The sequence below is a fragment of the Pteronotus mesoamericanus genome, unplaced genomic scaffold (assembly GCF_021234165.1).
Source record: "Pteronotus mesoamericanus isolate MK-2021 breed Mesoamerican mustached bat unplaced genomic scaffold, CSHL_Meso_final scaffold_54, whole genome shotgun sequence".
Classification (NCBI taxonomy): domain Eukaryota; kingdom Metazoa; phylum Chordata; class Mammalia; order Chiroptera; family Mormoopidae; genus Pteronotus; species Pteronotus mesoamericanus.
Window position 1 is genome coordinate 236,754 of NW_026555321.1, and position 14,451 is coordinate 251,204.

Here is a 14,451-nt window from a genome sequence, read left to right on the forward strand (position 1 = left end):
GTTCATCCTTCTGTCTTCAGCATATTCTGGTGTCTGACCCATAAAAGGAGGTTGGCAGATGTTCCTAACCGTGTGCTAGTCCCTGTGTGAAGGGCTTTTGGTGCATTATCTCATCGAACCTTCGCAGTGACCGTAGAGATCTGCTCCAGGGATTATTCGCATTTCTAAGATAAAAAAACTAAGTCTCAAAGAGCTTAAGTCATGTTCCCAAACCCCCACCTTGGAAAGGGGAGAGCTGGGATCAGCCCAAGTTGCACCGACCCCGGCCCGTGCGCCCTCCGAGGAGCTGACTGCCTTGTCCCCCTGCGCAGGACTGACATGGGCTCGGTGGGCGTTCATCACGCTGACTCAGACCAAGTTTCGATCTAAAAGGTACCTGAGACATTCTGTCATTCACAGAAAAATAAGTAGCAGATGGAATTATCCCTGGGTGCAGGCACTGCATTGGGGATACTAAGACAGTAAGATGGGTCACCCTGGTCCCCGCTGCCATGGGTCTCTAACCCAGTGTCGTGACAAAGCAGGCCGCAGTCACGCTCAGCAGAGGAGCCAGCAGAGCTCCACAGGGACAATCCCCAGGGAGAGGAAGTGGGCAAGGACGAGATGTCTGAGCTGAGTGTGGAACGGTGTGTCGGTCACCATGCATTGAACAGGACAGAGTACACCCTGTTTGTGCCAAGGCCCCCAAGTCCATGGGGTGAGGTTGGGAGGTGTCAGAAGTGGGCCAGGAAAGGCCAGAACGTTCCAAACATGGGTTTTACTAGCATTTGGAGTTTGGACTGTATTGCTGGAATTAGGAAATTCTGGGCTCTGAAACAAAAGGGCAGTGGTGGCATCTCCATTGAATTTCAAGTGTCTTTGCTGTGAAATAAAACTTTGTCCTAGGAATTGGCACGTGGCCGGTATTTGGTGACTCCACTGAGCAAAGAAAGAAATGCCTATAAAATCACTACTTTTGTTATTGGCAAATTGTTTGTTTTTGCTCTTCAGTGTTGTGAGCTCATTTCAGTGTTTTGTAGAAGCAGGGGTCAAGCTGAGAGGGACCTTAAAAGACATGTAGTCTCCTGAGTTCAGTCCCAGCCTGGTGTCCCTGCTGGGTTCCCAAGGAGCGATGAGATTGGAGCGGCAGATGCGCAAAGGACAGGGGCTTGAGAGAGACAGGGAACATCAGCAGAGACTTCCTGCGACTTGGAGGCTGGCCCGTTAGGCTCATTGTCCCACTGGACTGGGGGAACCGGAGTTGACACAGAGCCAGGGACCAGGGCTAGATTCACTACCTGGTGTTAGTCATTGTGTTAAGGAGGCCTGGTGAGAGCAGCTTGCTGACAGTAAGAAGTTAAGAAGGGAAAACAGCCTCCTGTAGCACCTGCCCTAAGAGACCTCCGTGAAGTGCACGCCTCTCCGGAAGCACTTCTGGAGGGAGGGGTGGCAGCTCTGTGGGCCGCCTCTCTTTAAGCTCTGACAGAGGACTGTCTTCCTCCTCTCCCTGCAGCTGACCCAGCTTGGGGGTTTCAGAGATGGCGACCCCGAATGGCACTTGGACATAGCTTCCAAGGCCGGCTAGTGTGCACTTCAGTGGCTGGGAATGATAGGGCAGACCCCTCCCAATGAGCCACCTAAAAGGCCCTGGATTCTTGAAATACCTGTTTAAAGTCCCAATTTGGGGGCAGTTTCTTTCTAAAAACCATACTTTTCACTAACAGATGAAAGAAAGAGATGTTTAACTTGTGCTAATGGAGCTGGGAAATGGTTTCCCCTTGGGCGCGCTCCTTATTTAGTCTGAATTTAGAACATCCAGAGAATGTTGGGGAAGCCTAAGAATTTAATTAGCCATTGTCATTTACCAGGAAGTTGGGAGGTTTTATAATTATACTTTATGTTCTAGCTTTAAAAAAAATATGATGGAAACCCTTCAAGGTGCTCCCTAATTTGCCTCTCCCTTAAACTTGACATCAATGGGAGTTTTCCCAGAGTGATTATTGTAGATTAGCTACTTGTCTTTTAATTAAAGCTAGTTTACTCCAACACTTGGAGTATTGACCGCACGAAAATCACCACAGACTCGTTCTGTGAGACTGGCTGAAGCGTTCGTATTTTGGTGTGGCCAAAAAGTCCATTTAGTTTTTTTCTGTAAAATAAAGGACACATTTTTCATTTTAACCAAAAACTTTATTAATTTGGATAGTCTGGATATGTCAGCTCTCTCATGCTGTTTGCTTCTACTGGGTAGAGGCCAGGGCTGCTGCTAAACATCTTCCAATGCATGAGACAGCCCCACAGCAATGAATTATTTGGCCAAAGTGTCAATAGTACCAAGAAACTTTGCAAACCATTTTCAACATGTTTGATCAGTCATAGCACTTCTCCATACACTGTACGAGTCTTTTCTTTGAATTCCAGTTGCACTTTTTGCCTTTCTTGAAATACTAAAAATAATGTGCTAAAAATGTTGTGTATCCTCTTTCATCTACGATATTAAAATGGCTGCACAAAAATTCACCAATTTTGATTTTTTTAAAAAAAAATGCACACTGATACGACAGCTGTCAGTGCAATCTAACAAAATTGTTTTGGGTGAAGTTAAAGACAACTGAGCACTGCCAGAGCCATCTTACGGAAAAAAGTGTAACGGACTTTTTGGCCAACGCCGTACTATTGACTCATCTGTGGGAGCAGAGAGGGGATCCATGGGAGGGAGACTGTAACACGCGGATGCTGCTAGCGCCTGCCGCCGACGGAGCCACCCGGTGCAGCAGGGGTGCAGTTTGCGATCACTCTTTAAAGATGACGAGTAGGGAAGATTGTTGCAGATATGCAGCCCTTGGAGACCCTCTGCCCTGTGGCTCTCAGCAGGTCTTGCTGTGCTCACAGTCCATTTCCCTTTTAAATGCTCACGTGGGTCCCCTGCTCATCTTCATGCTACCCTGAGAACTGAGAGATTCTGTTGCTGCGAATCAGGGTAAAGCATTTCTTCATGTGAAGAGTCTTTAAAGCTTTAGAGAGAATGAACCAAATGACTAGGAATTCTGCATCCATTCCTGTTACAACCAGGATGAGTTTAGATTCGCAATCGGAAGGGACTATTTCTATGAGGAAGGTAAAGAGATATTCCTTGAAGTATAAGTAAAAGGCAAAACGATACCTCTTTCCCTCCTAGCTTATTTTTCTTGTGGTTTAAAACCTTCTGTTCTTCATTTATTTTCTTAAAGGGAAAAAAAGGGGGATGAGAGATTGGGGTGAAACCAGTGACATAGAAAAAAAGAAACACTCTGTCCCCAAAGGAGTAAAAAGTAAACATAATTAATTTTTGTGCAATGGGGCCCCCACGCAGGTAGGTGTCTCCGCACCTCTGAGACAACGCTCTTTCCCTGAATCCGTAGCCTTGCGCTTGCTGCGCAGGAATCAGCATTCCCTGCCAGCGATGGCCATGGGAACACCGTGTAACTGGGAACTCTTCGAATGATTTAGTTGCATCTTTCCAAGAAAGGCAAGAAATGCCGTGCGTGTAGTTTTTACTTAATTCCCGAGGAAACACTTCTGAGATTTTGAGCCAGGTAGGATCAGGAAGAAATGGCAGGGGGGATGGAGTCGGGCGCTCCCAGGACCGAGGCTCCTGGGTCGCGGGAAGAGGGAAGCTACTATCCACCCCAGAGCCTGTGGAGGTCCGTGGAGCTTCACCCCAGGTCTGCTGAGGGTGTGCAAGTAACAGAGAAAGCTTCCTGAGAATCCACTCCTGTCCACCTGCATCTGCCGCCGCCTCTTCCCACGAGAAGGCCCCTCCCCCACAGGGCTGGGCCCCTCCCCTTCTTTCTCGGTGAGACCTGCGGCCCCTGGGCCGCATAATTTTCCTTCTGTTTTGACTTCTTTTCTCAAGAGATTCAGCTCCCCTGCTCTCTTCCTGGAATCTTTCTGTTGCATAAAAGTCATTCCCTACCTTCTCTAACAAGGCTTCCAGTTCAGGTTCCCACCGTCATTGATGACATGCTACCCACTTTTTTTATTATAAAAAGTTTCAGAAACACAGGAGGGTTCAAAGAGTTGTATGGTGAACATCTGACCAATCAAGAATGATCAGAAACATTATTTTGCCGTTTCTTTTTAAGTGTCCATGTAGTTTATTCACCCAAAGTGTTGTCACCTCAATATTTCTTATTCCTGATTTTTAAATATTTTTAATCTATTTTTTATTGAATTTATTGGGGTGACATTGGTTAATGAAGTTATGTAGGTTTCGGATATCTGTGTGTTTTTTAAACCATCTGAAAGTAAAGGCGTCCTGACACTTGGCCCCTGACTGCAGTCACAGTATCACACCCAAGGAAATAAATAACAGTTTCATATTATTAATGTACAGTTCCTATTTCATTTCCCTAATTGTCAAAAATGACGTTACAGCTTTTTAAAAACCATATTCCAATCTGAATTTAATTGTTGTTTTCTTAGCCCCTATTGACCTAGAAGAGCCTGCCTGCCTTTTTGTCCCCCATGAAGGTGACTTTCTGAAGAGCCTGAGGCAGTTGTCTGGTAGTGTAACGCTGCAGGGGCACGAGTGTTCCCTCATGGCATCTGCGGTCACCGTCGCTCACTAGGGTGGCCCCTCGCGTTGTGCCGTTAGGGAGCACGCGGTGCCAGGGTGCCTGCCTTCATGGATGCTGAGCTGGATTGTTTGGTTAGGGGGTGTCTGCCCCATCTCTCCACTGTGCTGGTGTTACGTTTCCCTTTGCAATATCTAAGTAACCCTTGTACTAACCAGTATGATAACCCTCAGGAGGAAAGAGGACCTGTAGGTGCACTGCTTCCTTGCACAGTATTAATCCGTTGAGAAGTTACCCAATGTAGACTCTAAGTGCAAAGCTAAGACTCCTTGGAATTTGCTTTATATTCTGCAGCCGCTTCACAACCCACAGGGAGTGTGGGAGAAGCTCCATGTGAGATCATTTATTCGCTCAGACCTCAAATATTCCCATTTATAGGGACCTACTGTTTGGCTTGAATTATAGTGATTAGGAGTTACTGTGGAGTTTCGTGATTCCTTGTGATCCATCTGACCATCATCAACCTCACTGTGTGGCTGTTGCTGTGTAGAAAGCTCTAGACTCTCTTGGTAGCGTGGGATTTCTTCAATGACAAGCTTTTAACAAAAACTACTCTCAAAACAATGAGCATTCAAAGCATGTTAGGGATTAGGGTGAAGATGTTTGAAAACTTCCTCATGGATATGGACAGCAAAGAAAAATGTTTTGGAGGCTCCTTATGAACACCTGCATTACATGTTTCTAATTCTTGTTTTTAAAATATTTTAAATGCAATTTCCCCTGATATAATCTATTAATTTTATTCAGTGAGTTCTATCCACTGAAAGGAATGGTAGCTAATCTGCATTACAGTCGTAGGATTATCTCCCTTTCCCCAAAAGATTTGTTTTCAAGTAAATATGCTATATATAACAAAAACAAAAAAAAACAACAACCCCAAGATGAGTTTCAAGTTTTTAGTCTTTAAATAATCATAGAAAAAGCTAAAGTATTTCAGCTGATATTTTAAATACTTAAATGAGAGTGTTTTAAATTCAAGCTATTAGATAAATTGAATTTAAAGGTGTTTTTTTAAAGGTGTATTTTTACCTCTTGTTTTTCGTAAACTGGGTTTTGAAATTCATCAATAGAAATCCTTCACAATGTTCACGTATATGTTTTATAACAAGGGAGTTCCTTTCTGTTCCAGAATAAATGATACTGGAAAACTAACTGCTTAATGAAAAAGTCACTTAAACTGGCCACCTAGCAATTGTGGTATATATTGCCAAATAATTGATTGGGACTTGATCTCAAAAATAAAACTAATCTTTATTACAAGGAATTGATTTTGTCTTTAACAGCATCAGGAAGCTGTTCTTATGCTGTTCCTTACATTTTGCAACGCCAGGCAGAAAGTCTTTACTAAGACACAGTGACCACGCACTCGGCGGTAGTTGCTGAGTGCCTGCCGGCAGACAGGGCTCCGGGTGCAGGGGTCGAGCAGGGAACAAAATGGTCAAAATCTCTGCTCTTCTGGAGCTTACTGGGGAGAGCGAGACGATACTGCGTTTATTAAATCAATGAGGCTCTATCTTAAATGGTAAAGCTCTAAGCAGGGTGTCCAACCTGCGGCCTGTGGGCTGCATGCAGCCCAGGATGGCTGTGAATGTGGCCCAACACAAAATCATAAGTTTACTTAAAACATTATGAATTTGTGTGTGTGTGTGATTACATGCTGCAGTGTGTTTAACGTGTGGCCCAAGACAACTCCTCTTCTTCCAGTGTGTCCCAGTGACAAAAGGTTGTAGAGCCCTGCAAAGGGAAAAATACAGAAGACAGGTAGCAGCGTAGTGAGACATTGTTCATTTTAGATAATGCGGCCAAGGAAGGCCTCCCCGAGATGACATCTGAATACAGACCTGAAGGAAGTGGAGGAGGCAGCCTGGCGGGGGTGGGGGGGCAGGCAGGGCACGCCAGGCGGGGGCAGCCGCTGCCAAGGCTGCTGGGTGGGGGTATAGCGGGCATGCGCTAGGAACCACGAGGAAGCCAGGGTGTCCAGGGCGCCGTGAGCAAAGCGGAGACAGGATGTGAAGGAGACGCCTGGGAGGCATGGGGGAGGGGGCAGGCAGGCAGGCCCGCCTGAATAGACTGGCCTGTGTCCTGAGGTGGAGGGGAGCCTTAGAGGGTTCTGAGTAGGGAGGGGCAGAGATGGTCTGGTGGCTGCATTGGGAATAGTCGTTGAAGAGGGTCAGGGCTAAGAGATGGCAGGAGGTTACTGCAGTCTGGGAGAGTCGTCATGGCTTGGAGCGGCCATGTTTTGGATAACTCTTGACAGTAGACCCAATAGAATTTACCAGTAGATTAGGTATGTTCTGGGAAACAAAGAGGATAGTCAAAGATGATTCCAGTCCTCGATGGCCAAAACTGGGCAGGGACTGGTTTAGAGGGGGAGAGGGAATGAGGCGCTCGGATTTGGACGCGTCATGTTTGAGATGCCGGTCAGACACTGCGGCTGGCTGCCGCAGCTACAGTTCTGGAATTCCAAATATAAGAGGTCTGGCCTGGGGAAAGGAACAGGGGTAGGGGCGGTCGGAATACGGATGCTTTAATTGGATGCCGAACGTGGGCAGTTCATGGTAACGACCAGGCCTAGGGTAAAACCCCAGAAGTGAGAGAGTGAAGAGTGACGATCATTGGAGGGAAAATCAAAGAACCGAGTGGTGCTGGGGGGACCCTCCCGTTGGACATGGATATTAGCAAGCGCCGTGACCGGCGTGGCATTGAAGACAGAACAGGCTGGGAACCGCGTGCTCCGCAGACAGCTGCGGCAGGGGAGAGCAGCAGGTGGTGGGTACTCTCTTGCTCTGGAGAAACCAGGTCTCCTCTGCATCTTAGGGAGTTGAGCCAAGCATCCTAGACCAGAATCCTGGTGGTACACATAGGATCATTGCTGAGATCTGCCATAACTTCTTTTTCAGGGATTGACTTTTTTCCAATACCACGGCTAGAGGAAATAGTTTGAAAGTATTCCTCGGAACTATTTCCTGTGGCATCATCTTGCTTTCCTATTTCAGTTGAAAGCATACCACTATCGTGACCCTCCTTGAAGCAAATAATGATTGGGGCTATCATTTCAAATTATCCTTGGCTCCTTTCCCGATTTATACACAGAATGTGTTTATCCTTCTTCAAAGAAGGTCCCAAAGTTCTCACAGTCTCATTTTTTCAAGATAGTGAATACTTTTATTTACTATAAATGGATAGTGCTTTTTTTCTTTCTATGAAACACCCTTAAAACATTATAGATTTTACTAATTGGGTCTCCAAAATATTGGGTTTTAAGTACCACAAAAGTTTTGATGCCACTTGCTTTTATTTATTCCTTCGTTATTATGTCAAGAAATGAAGCCTGCTTATAAACTCCACATGAACCTTTTGTGTAATGGTTATGAGCAGGTTTTAATGAAATTTGAGAGTGTCTCTGGAGATCACAGATACTGGGGCCTTTTACATTGAGTGTTGCTTAGCAACCTGGAAGTCATTACATTTGCAGGCTCTGTAATAACATGGTATACTTTTCTTTGCCAGTCCCTGATGAAAATGTAATGGAAATAATCCCTTTCTAAAGGTTGCGCTCTATGCGGGGCCAGCAAAATAGATTTCTTTTCTCCCTCATTTCATGGTCTGGGAAGGTTTTAATTCAGTGCACAAGTATTGTTTTCTGATTTTTGCATGTGACAGAATGAAATACATTTCTAAGATGATATTCTTGAAAGGAAGGCCTACTGTTCTGAAATAATGAGTATAGATACCATAGAAATGGTTAATGTACATCTGTGTATCTCCACCATGTTGAGAAAATGAAATTTATTAGTTGAACACCAGTTTATGCAAGAATGTCTGCTTACTCCTAGCTCATTTATTCTCTCCAGGTATTTGCAGGTATTAGATGTTTTAAGAATATTCTAAAACTATATGCTTTAGAGCAATAGGAGTGAAGCCAGTCTACATGAGCAAAAAGTTTGATTTATTGACTGTTTTTTGAGAAGATATTTTTGTAATTTTTCTAAAGCAGCATTTTTTTAAAAATTATAAAAGTAAAAATTGGTACATGAAGTTCATTCATAGCAACACTGTTTATAGTAGCCAAAAAAGTGGAAAAAACCCCAAATGTTTATCAGCTGGTGAACATTGGAAAAATGAAGTGTAGCATGTCCATGCAGTGAGCGCTTCAGCCATGAAAAGGGATGACACCCTGGCTCACGCTACCACGTGGATGAACCTGGAGAGCATCATTTTAAGTGAAAGAAGCTAGACACACACCACCACGTCGCGCATGATTCCATTTATATGAACTACTAGATTTCATTTATATGAAATAGCGCAACAGACAAGTCTAGGGAGACAGAAGAATAGCGGTTGCCAGGGGCCAAGGGCGGGTGGGTAGTGACTGCTAAGGATCCGGGGTTTGGGGGCATGATTTGAGGTGTTCTAAAACCGATTGTAGGGAGGGCCACACACCTTTGTGCGTATACTAAAACCACTGAATTGTGTGCTTTAAAGTGGTGAATTTCATGGTATGTGAATTTGTTATAAAAAATCACAGCATCAACCCCCTCCCACCCCCCAGGAATATATGCCATAGCAGGATATACAGTCATCTTTAAACTCTCAACCCATACGTTACCATAGTTAACACTTTGTTTTATTTCTTTCTAAACAGACACGTGGCATATATGTATGTATACACACACGTGCTCATATGCACCTATACGTTACTGCCATTTATTTCTTAATGAATTGAAGTTTTAAGTCATGAGGGTGAGATGTTCCTGTATTTACCTTGATTGCCTCCCCAGATCCCATTAAAATGATCAATATAAGTATAAAAGTAAGTGACAGCGCACAACCTCACTGAAGACAGGGAAAGGTGTCAGTACTAGATGCCTAATTTAAGAAATTTCAGAAGATGCAGTGAAAGGGATGCTGCCGTCGGCAAAGAAGCAGGCGCCGAGAAGCGCTGGAGGAACCTGGGGCTCGGGGACATCAGGGGCCCAGGGACGGGCCCCGGCCCCGCCCTTGGAGCTGCTGCAGGATCCGCCTCCAGGGGCCGCATGGGAGGCAGAGTCACTGAGTCCTGGGCCCTGCCGAGCCACTGCCCTCCACCAGAGTGGATGCGCAGCCCTTTGTCCCTGAGCCTCCTCTGAATTTAAGTCTTATTTCCCCTTCATTTATCGCTCGCCCCCGGGCAAGGCCGCCCACAGCTCTCAGCAGCGCCCACCGAGGAGGAGATCCCTGGGGAAACTGCAGCGAGCCCTTGGACGTTCCCGAGGTGGCCCGTCGCGGTGCCAGTACTCGCTCCCGTAGGTCTTCATTGATGAAGATGACAGACAGAAAAAGCGCTGGACACCTGAGGAACGTCTGCAGTCCACGAGTGGCCACTGGTGAACCAGAAACGCTGGTGGCCACAGGAAAACCAGTATAAGAAACACGACTTGAAAAAGAATTCCAATTAGTGTCTTCATGAAGACTTGAAAGATTATTACATTCATAAAACAGAGCATGGCTTTCAAATTTAAAACCCAGTAGAGGGATTCAATAACAGATTAAACTCTGACAAAAACCAAGTGAATTATTTATAAAACCAACTTGAAAAGTTCTTCCTGAACACAGTGAGAGAAATATTAAAAATTGTGGCAGATGGATCTGGGAAATCCCACAGCCCTTCGTGGGATTATATAAGCACCACAGGTCAGGCGATCCACCCAAATTAAATACGCGTGGAGCAGAGAGAAAAAGGGGAGGACACTCAGCTGTGCTGTGTGGATGTCTCCCCCCAATCCTCCACCGGAGAGCACTTTGCTTGTAGGGTGTATATACACACATACTTATGTATATTCTTAAGTAAAGATATATTTCTCTGTGTACACACAATACATACATACATAGATATTCATAAGTGTAAAGATACACTTTGTGTATATAGACACACAATAAGTTTGTATGTATGTTCAGTTGTATTTTCCAGAAATAGGTCTCTGGAGCCTTTCATTTGTAGAATCTGTTGAACTGGATGAACCAGATGGAGTGTTTGATTTAAACCAACTTGATCTATGTCTTTAATCAAGAAAATCAGTTGTCCTAGTTTTATGTTTAAAAAGTCTTTATTCGATATAGCCATATGGCGTCGTCCTCTCTACGTTGAGAGAGGCCAAGACTGAACTTGTACAAGGTGCTCGCTCTGCCTTCCCAATGAAAGAGCTCAGTAAGCTTGATGTTGGAGAGGCTTGGGGGTTTGGGCAGCCTTGGGTTCAAGCCTCACCTCTTTTATTTGGTAAATAATTGGACAAGTAACCTATCTTCACCGAGTCTCAGCTTCCTAATATAAAACATAGAAACAATGTTTCTACCATTAGATTGTTGTGAAGGTCAAATGAGATAGTGAAAGCCAAGTGCTTAGCACGTGCCTAGAACATAACTCCTCAAAAGCGGTAACTCCTACTGTTGTCGTCGTCATCAACATTCTCACCATATTTATTCCTATGTTATATCAATTTCCTGGCCTCATCAGAAAATGTAGTTGTCTTATTGCTTGCATACATATTATTTGCTGCCCACATAATTGTAAAAAGATGTTAGGACATGAAATAATCTGCTGGTCATCGGAGGGTATTTTGAGTTTGTTGCATCGATCTTTCCTAGAAGTTCAAGATCCCGGGGGCTGCCACAGATGGTCCCGTTTCGTCTGTTCCCTTCTTCTTTCTCTTAGTGTTCGCTGTGACATGAAGAAGCACTTGCTCGTGGTATGCCCAAGTAGGAAACTAGATTTTCTAGAGCAGACACTGAGATTATCCAGCAAAAAGCATTTCTGGATTCGGCATCCAGAGTGTAGTGAAAATGCTGTATCTCAGGGATGGTTTGACGGGGTGATGGAGTTAATGGGACCTGTAACCCCTTGCTACTCAAAATGTGGTCCCCAGCCTGCAGCGGCTTCATTACGTGGTAGCTTATTTGAAATGCGGAATCCCAGGCCCCACACTGTGCCTGCTGAATCAGAATTGGTGCTTTCACATGGTCCGCCAGGCAGTTCACGCGCATGTCATTTGAGAAGCTCTAGGCGGGGGATGTCCATCTCATGGCCTGCGGGCCACATGCAGCCCAGGATGGCTGTGAACTTGGACCAACCTGAAGTCGTAAATTTACTTAAAACATTATGAGATTTGTGTGTGTGTGTGATTACGTGTCATGATATATTTAATGTGTGGCCCAAGACAACTCTTCTTCCCGTGTGGCCCGGAGACGCCAAAAGGTCGGACACCCCTGCCAGAGGCTGCTTCTGAAAATCCAGAATGCGTAGTTACTGAAGCCGTAGAGAAGATGTGGGTCTGAGACAGCACCTTCTCAGAACCCCACCTCTTTTAGGCAGTTCTGCTGGAAAAAGGACTGGAGTCTGATTTGTGTGGCCGATTTATTTCTGCAAGCCCTGCTAATACCCACTGTTGAAAATCTCTTTATTTCGTCATTTTTCTTAGATTTAAAAGTAAGAATGACATTCAAAATTGACGTATTTCAGGTTTCTGTCTCTAAAGGCTGGTTTATCCAGTCAGGAATTTATAAGGGGAGACTGTGAGCAGCACCAGATGGGAAATCCCAGGGAGAGAAGATTGATTAGGTAAACCTGTGAACCAGGCTTGCCGAATGCACCAGCGTTTTCTGACCTGTTACAGCGGTGATGTCTACCTGCTAATGTGTTAATAATGCAGTAGCGAGGGCAGAGGGCCGGTGGGCGGGCCCACATTGTTGCCAGTGGACCAGTTCAGGGGCAGAGGCCAGGAGATGGGGCGGGGAGTACTGAGCGAGCCCTTTTAGACAGTCAGACAGCACCAGTGACTGGATTGAGAGAAGACACTGGGATATAGATGGGCAGGTTCAGACTTTTACTCTGTCCTTTATCTGCTGTGTATCCTTGGACCAGCCACTTAATATCTGAAAGCTGAGTGCCAACTTTCCTGATAAAGACCCTTATGTAAAGATGACAGCAGATAGTCACACACAGTGTTTAACACAGCATGGTACGTAGTTTATCGTAGCACAGAGAAAGCCATCAAGCCTGCGTACACGTACATATGGACAGTTATATACTTGGGAAATGGCAAGTGCCTTCAGACCCAGGCATATGTCTCTACGAGACTGCAGGCTTTCACCCTCGTTACTTGCTTAGTAAAGGCCATTTCTGTTTGAGCATACATCCTTCCGGTCCGTGACACACACCTTCTGCAGCGGCGTTCAGTCAGGCTGAGCTGACACGCACCCTGTATAATGCACATGTCTTTGCCGCTTGCCTCTGCCAGAGTCCTGAGCTCTGAAGTCAGTTTATTGGAGCCACAGTCCGACGTGAGGGAGCAACCCCGGGTCGCCGGTGTTTCAGCGCAGAGCAGGCCTCTGCGGCTGCTTCCCCGACCGGGTTTCGGCCTCGCCGTGTCTCGTTCAGGAGAGCTCAGGGCAGTCAACAGGGCCGCTCATGCCTTATGCATGAAGCAAGGTGATCCCATCTGGCCTCCCTTAAGGCCTTGACCCTGCCCTGGCCCTTCTTGCTGCCAGCACATAATCCTAAGCCCCTGGGGAACCATGGGCCTGTGGCCAATTACTGTGGGCATCTCTGCGTGCCCCCCAAGGAGCTCCTTGTGCCTTATTAGGCTTAATTGCTTGGCCCCTGAGAGCTGGAGCGTCTGGAACCAGTCACATCAGTGGCCCCAGGGCATTCTGGGGATGGCAGCGTGGCTCGGAGGGCCCTCCGGGAGGCGGCGCGCAGGCATGCTGCCCCCGTTGCCACTACAAAGGCTGGAGGGTGGCCAGGCTTCACACCAGGGCCACTGCTGTGGGAAACAGTGTCACTGCCCAGAAGCTCTGCAGGAACTGTGCAGCCAGAGCCAGGCTCCGCTCTCCTGGTGCCTGGATCTCTGGAGCTCCGGGCTGTTGTCATGCTGGAATGTTCTCTGCTGCTACGTGCGTCTCCCAGAGTTGTTCTGCTTATTGCCACCAACTGTTAATCAGATGACGCTAAAGACTGGGAAACAGTTCTCGTCAAAGCGCCTCTTCTGACCGCCCACTTAATAATGATGTAGAAGCTACCGCGGGGAGTGCTTGCTTTCTCTGGGCTGGCCACTGCACTGAGTCCCTGGCCTGGGTAACATCAGAGCAGGCGATAGTAATACCCCTGTTTTCCCCAGTTGAGGAAACTGAGGCACAGGAAGCCAGATGAGTAAGTGGCGGAGCCAGGATTTGAACGCAGATATTTTAACTTATTCTTTTAACATCATGGATAGTATATGTCATATTTGCTCCAAATAAGGCAGGAATTGTACACTTGAAAGGGTTAGGATGGTAAATTTTATTTTATATGTATTCTGCCACAATAAAAAAGAATTGGCAAAAATAAGGAAGGATCGGCAAACTCCTCCAGGGGCCTATTTTTATGAATGTTTTGCTAATTTGAATATTCCTAGCTGATCTCTGCTTTACCAATAGCCAGAATATATCAGTCTCTAATTCAGTCACACATTGTCATTCTTTCCTACTAACGTAGTCTTTGCAGTTTTCGGGGACCTTCTGTCTGCTGCAGTCAGCAGCACTCTGAGGGACTGCATGTTTCATGCCCCTTGTAATCCACAGGCCCGTGCGTGTAGGACTTCACGCCTGAGATGACGTCAGTGGTCTTGGCCACCTTGTTACTGTTACCCCACTGTGGTCCGATACGGCTGAGAAGTGTGCGTTCTGCTCAGCTGAGGCCCTGATGGACTGTCTCTCAGGAAACTAGGATGCAGTGAGACGTGCTGATCGGCAGAACTCTTCTAAGCACAAATAATTCTTAGCTTGACTGTTTCGAACTCCTTCCTAAATATACAATGATCTGGGTGATATTATGAACAGCAAA